Source organism: Leptonychotes weddellii, chromosome 7 (assembly GCF_054177405.1).
Source record: "Leptonychotes weddellii isolate Sample4059 chromosome 7, ASM5417740v2, whole genome shotgun sequence".
NCBI classification, from domain to species: domain Eukaryota; kingdom Metazoa; phylum Chordata; class Mammalia; order Carnivora; family Phocidae; genus Leptonychotes; species Leptonychotes weddellii.
This window is the reverse complement of record NC_138375.1, coordinates 133,555,482-133,561,600: the sequence shown is the minus strand read 5'-3', so window position 1 is coordinate 133,561,600 and position 6,119 is coordinate 133,555,482.

Below are 6,119 nucleotides of genomic sequence, written 5' to 3'. Positions count from 1 at the left end.
GTTCCTTTCGCATATGGAAGATTTAAAGGGATATGTAAAATCTGTGTGTGGCAGGTACACCGCTGAGCTGCCAGAGAGATAGGAATGAACCTGGAGTTACTTGAATTATCAGCGGTTCTTAAGGATTACTCAGAATCCCTGGAAAAAGATCTAGAAGGAAGAGGAGCCCAACTACCATTCTCATTTGTGGGCCCTGTGCAAAAGGGGATGTGTCTTTTTTGCAGAAGTCCTGACTGAAACTGCATCTACAATGATAAATAGCAACAGTGAGCACTTTTGGGTGCTTATTTGGTGCCAGGTTCTGTTCTAACTGGTCTGCATATATGGGCAAACTACTTCTTAACAACCCTATGATGAAGGTACTGTCTATATAATCCTATTCTACAGGTGAGGAAACAGAGAAGGTAAGCAATTGCCCAAGGACACACAGCTGGGCAGTTTTGACACTGGGATCTTTAACATCTTTCGGGGACACCTGGGTGGCCTCAGTCGGTTAAGTGTCGGAGTCGATTTCGGTTCAGGTCATGATCTCAGGGTTGTGAGATCCAGCGCCACATCGGGCTCCACACTCAGCGCAGTCTGCTTGAGATTCTCTCCTTCTCCCTGTGCCCCTCCCTCTTCTCTCTCTCTCAAATCAATCAATCAATCAATCAATCAATCAATCAATCTTTAACATCTTTCAAATGCTCTGTCCTGAGAACATCTTTGGCACCTGCTGGTCCAAGCCCAGCTGCCTGGTCTCCTCTTGGAGATGCCATTCTTCTCCATTCTTCACTCACAGACCACAGGGCACCAATACCAAGAGGCCATGGAGATGCCACTTGGCAGGAGGAAGGAAATGTTTTTTAAAAAGAGGCAGAATTGAACTTCCTGTTGTATACATGGGCCAACTCACAGTTATATAAGGCTTTGGAGAAGTTGAAAATCAGAGGAATTGTACTTCATTCCCCTAATTCGGAGGGTGAGCTCTTGGAAAATGACATCCTGCTCTAAGGCATTTGTCTTGAGTCAGTGTTGGGCTCTGGGTTTCTTTTTTTTTTTTAGTTCTTTATTTAAATTCAATTTAGCTAACATATACTATATTATTAGTCTCAGAGATAGAATTTAGTGATTCATCAGTTGCATATAACACCCAGTGCTCATTCCATCACGTGCCCTTCTTAATGCCCATCGCCCAATTATCCCTCCCCCCCCCCCACCACCCTCCAGCAACCTGTGGTCTGTTTCCTAGAGTTCAGTGTCTATAAGAGAGTCTATAAGACAAGTCTATAGCTTGTCTCCGTCTCTATCTTCATCTTATTTTATTTTTCCTTCCCTTCTCCCATGTTCACCTGTTTTGTTTCTTAAATTCCACATATGAGTGAAAACATATGCTATTTGTCTTTCTCTGACTTATTTCACTTAGCATAATACCTTCTAGTTCCATCCATGTTGTTGCAAATGGCAAGATTTCATTCTTTTTGATGGCTAATATTCCATTGTGTATGTAGTGTGTGTATATATATATACCACTTTATCCATTTCATCTGTCAGTGGACATCTTCGCTCTTTCCGTTTGGGTTCTGGGTTTCTTATGGGGCTAGGTAGCTGTGTAAACCTACACTGGTACTTCACTTCCCTGGGTCTCAGCTTCCTCACGAAGATAATAGGTAGGAACAATACCTACTCTGTAGGGTTGTTGTGAAAATGAAATTAGTATATGTAAAGCACTTACAACAGGCCTACCATACAATAAGCATTACATCAGTAGTAACTATCATTGTTGCTGTGGTCACATTCCTACAGACACTGGGTCTTGAAGGGAGTGGATCATCCCCCTTTATCCACTGGGGAAGAGATAGGACCCAAGGACTTGGAAGAGAGACTTTATGCTGGGTCATAGTTTGACTCCTTCTTCTCCTTGGATCTGGCTCTTTCGGAGTCCAGAGAAGCATGTAGGGGAGCAGGCCAGGAGCTAGCAGGGGGTGCCCTGTAGGGGCCCTTAAGACTACCCAGGGTCTGTAGGTGTTGAGTCTTGTGAAACATGATAGCCTGGTCTTGGCTGGCCTATAGACTATCATGGTCAAGGCTGAGGTCCATATTTGTACCTGCATGATGGGCACCATGGTCCCTACAACTCTGGTGATAATCTGTCTATACAAAGAACCGTAACTAAGCTGGAGCGAACAGCAGTGTAGACACACGCACAACCTGGGGAATATATGGAATACCCCAGTGGCCCAGAGACAAGCCCTAGAAAGTACTAGTCCTAGAAGTACCAAAGGTACTACTTGTTACAGGTACTAGAAAGGGGCAATGGTTTCATCAGGATGGGCTAGACTAAGTGGCAGTAACAAATAAACCCTCTATCTCAGTGGCTGAACACAAGGTTTATCTGTTACTCATGTAAAGTTCTGGGCAGACCAGACTGTCCTTCTCCATCTTGCAGCCATGAAATCTGGAACATGTGAACTTCAGTGTTGTCACGGTAGGGGGACAGAAAGCTGGAAGATCCTCTGGGATATTTTTAAGGGACAGGCCTAGAAGTGCCTTATATCCCTGAGGCCCACGTCTCTTGCGCCGGAACCAAGTCATAAAGCTCCCTTCTAACTGCAAAGGCGGCTGGGGCTATGGAGCTTGTGGATGTTTGAACACTAATAATCTTGCCACGGTCAGGGAATCTCAAAAAGAGGGAAAGAGAGAGGCCCTACGGCCACACTGAACTCTTGCACCCTGACCTGGCATCATCCAACGAGGTGGTCAGGAGGCCTCATCCATTACATGGGATGGTGACACTTACATTCAGGTACTCAGGAATCTTTCATTAAACTTTGGAGGGTTCTTTCCTCTCCAAGGCCCACTTATGTTATATTTTCATTTATTTACTTTTTTTATATTTTGCTGTTTGTTCTTTGTATTAGCTGTGTGTGGCTGTGTAACAGACTACTTGGTAGCTTAAAACCACTAACATTTGTTAACTCACAGTTTCTTTGGGTCAGGATTTGAAAGCATCTTAACCAAGTGGTTCTGACTCAAGTTATCGCATGAGACTGTCGTCAAGATGTTGACTGGGGCTGCATCCCCTCAGAGGTGCGCCTGGGGGTGGAGAATCTGCTTCCAGGATGGCTCCTCACATGGCTGTTTGCAGGCAGCCTCCGCTCCTCACCCTGGGTCTCTCCGTGGGCCTGCTAGAGTGCCTGCTGGAACGGCAGCACGTGATCAGAGAGAGAGCAAGGCAGAAGCCATAGTGCTTTTTATGCTCTAGTTTCTGAAGTTGCACTATGCTCTTTGTTAGAAGCAAATCACTAAGTCCAGCCCACCCTCAAGGAGAAGGGAATTAAGCTCCATTGCTTGAAAGGAAGAATGTAAAAGAACTTGTGAACATATTTCAAAACCACAACAGTCTTCCTAGAATTCATTTTAGAATATGAATCTCTTTCCCTTTCGAAGAGCTGATTGCCGCATTTTTGTAACCCCTATTGATTTGAAATACTTTATTTCATCATATAAATTATTATTTAGAGGGGCGCCTGGGTGGCTCAGTTGGTTAAGCATTGGACTCTTGGTTTTGGCTCAGGTCATAGTCTTAGGGCCATGAGATTAAGCCTTGTCAGGTGCCACGGTCAGTGGTGAGTCTGCTGGAGATTCTCTCTCTCCCTCAGTCCCTCCCCTGCTCTCTTCCTCTCTCTCTCTCTGTCTTGAATGAATGAATGAATGAATGAATGAATGAATCTTTTAAAAAAATTCTTATTTAGAAAAGGGTCTGCTATAGGCATTGACCTGTTAGCTAGTCTCATGTTTAAGTAGCATTATTTAGTGCAGCAGTCCTAAAACTAACCCAGACCACAAATTCCAAGTATTCTAGGCTTTAGACATATAAGTTATTGCAATATACAGTACTGAGTGCAAAAATAAAGTGGTAGCATGGGAATTGGGAGAGGTGGAATGTAAAGGCTCCCCAAGAGAGAAAGTTAACACCAACTATCCTTGAGGGCATGGCAACTAGAGTAGGCCTGGCAGTGATCATGCCCAGGGTGAGGTAAACCAGGTGTGTGTGTGTGTGTTTTGAAGGAAGAGCTCCACATACAGGACTTGGTGATAGATCAGACAGACTATGGGGGAGGTGGCAGGAAGAATTGCAGTTGGACTCCATCTTTTGTTAGAAATTCTGAACTTTAGGTCCTGGGACTTCATTCTTCAGGTGTGGGGCACCATAAAAGATCTGAATCATGAAAGCAGCAACATCTCATCTGCATCCCGCAGAAATGGCCCCTGGTCCAGTCTAAGACAAGGCACTGCGTGGGGCACCGGGTCAGAAGATGGGATGGTACGGGGAGAGAGGTGGCTCAGGCATCACCTGTGAGCACATCCAGGCCATTTGCCAGGACCAGCGTGGGAGGGTAAGGTGGGAGTCTTCTGATTGCAACAGGGAGGGACCTGCTCTGGAAATGAGTGGTTTGCCCTGGGATCTGGGCAGATCCACAGAGCCACCAAGACAGATGGTCAGTGCCAGGACCCCCATTTTCCACTTTGAGAAGGACACCCTCCCCCAACCCCAAGAGACACAGAAACAGGAGAAAGAAGGCTGCCATCTGGGTTTGAAACTATTGAAGTTCAAACATAATAAAGAGAATTAACTTTTAGAAAAAAGCCAAGAAATTGTCTATACAAATGTGATTGAGTTTATAAACATCCCAAACCCTAAAGATGGTAAGAATGCAGTCTCAGAGACGCAGGGCTAGATTGAGATTTCTGTTTGTGAACTATGTCTGGTACTGTTGTATGCCCCACCCCTTCCCTTAGCCATTCCATCTCCCTTCTCAGCTAATGGAGCCCCCAGATTATAAAGAGTAGCAATACTCCCAAGCCAATCATGATTAGTGTAAGATGACCAAATACAATGATTCTTACTCTCCTTTAACTGATACTCAATTTCCCACCCCCCACCCCACCTTTTTGCAACCAAAGCCCAGGTGACCATTTGGGGCCATTGGGGTGTGTGAGGAAGTCTGCTGTGGACCTCAGGAATGGTTTTTCTTAGAACAAAAACAAAAACAAAAGAAAAAAAAGAAAACCAGCGCAGAAGAGAGCCGGCTGGTACTGCCTATTCCCTCTTCTTCCTGCTTCAGGGTCCATGTGATGCCTAGAGCTTCTCCTGCCTCCCTGTAAGCATAAGGCAGCACACAGCAAGACCTAAAGGCAACTCGCTGGTGATGGGGTGTGATGGTTAATTTTGTGTCCACTTGACTACGCCACAGGATGCCCAGATATTTGGTCAAACATTACTCACATGTCTGTGAGGGTGTTTCTGGATGAAATTCACATTTGAATTGGTAGACTGAGCAAAGCAGATTACCCTTCCTGATTTCATCCAATCGGTTGAAGGCCTACATTGAACAAAAAGGCTGACCCTTCTGCAAGTAAGAGAGAATTCTTCCTGCCTGGTGGCCTTCAAACTAGGACACTGGCCTTTTTCCGTACCTTTGCATTGGAACTGAAATGGTGGCTTTTTCTGGGTCTTAAGGATGCTGACCGGGGCTGCAGATTTTGGGACTTCCTGGCCTCCATAATCGCCTGAGCCTCTGTCTCTGTCCCCTACTGTTTCTGTCTCTCTGGAGAACTCTACTGCACGAGGCAAGCCTGATTCTCCATTGGTGCAAAGATAAAAATGCACGAGGAAATGCGGAAGCTACAGAAATACGAAGTGTTGGGAGAGCAGACTGAGGTTTTCCATGGAAACACAACCGCAGACTTTGCAGCTATTAGAGCACTCTCCAGCATCCTCAAGGATGGATTTGGCCCGCGAGCTTAAAAGGAATTTATGGATTGGCAACTACGCATCACACGTGTCAAGGGGACAAAAACGTTCCCTCTGTGCGTAGACTTGGCGGCTAGTAGCCCGTGAACCCACGAAAGACACACAAACAGGAGGAAAACGGCATAAAATTTTACTCAAACTCTGCACACAGGGGCGTCCACGGAAATAAGCGAAACTGCACGAAGTTCGACCCGGGAGCTTACGTAACTTTCCCCAAGGAAAGAGGTTTTGGGCTTCAAGGGCCGTAACGGGCACCACGTCGAGGAACCGGTGCCGACGAGGGCCGCGGAGGAGGCCTGCTCGTGCGGACTCCGCGGCGCCC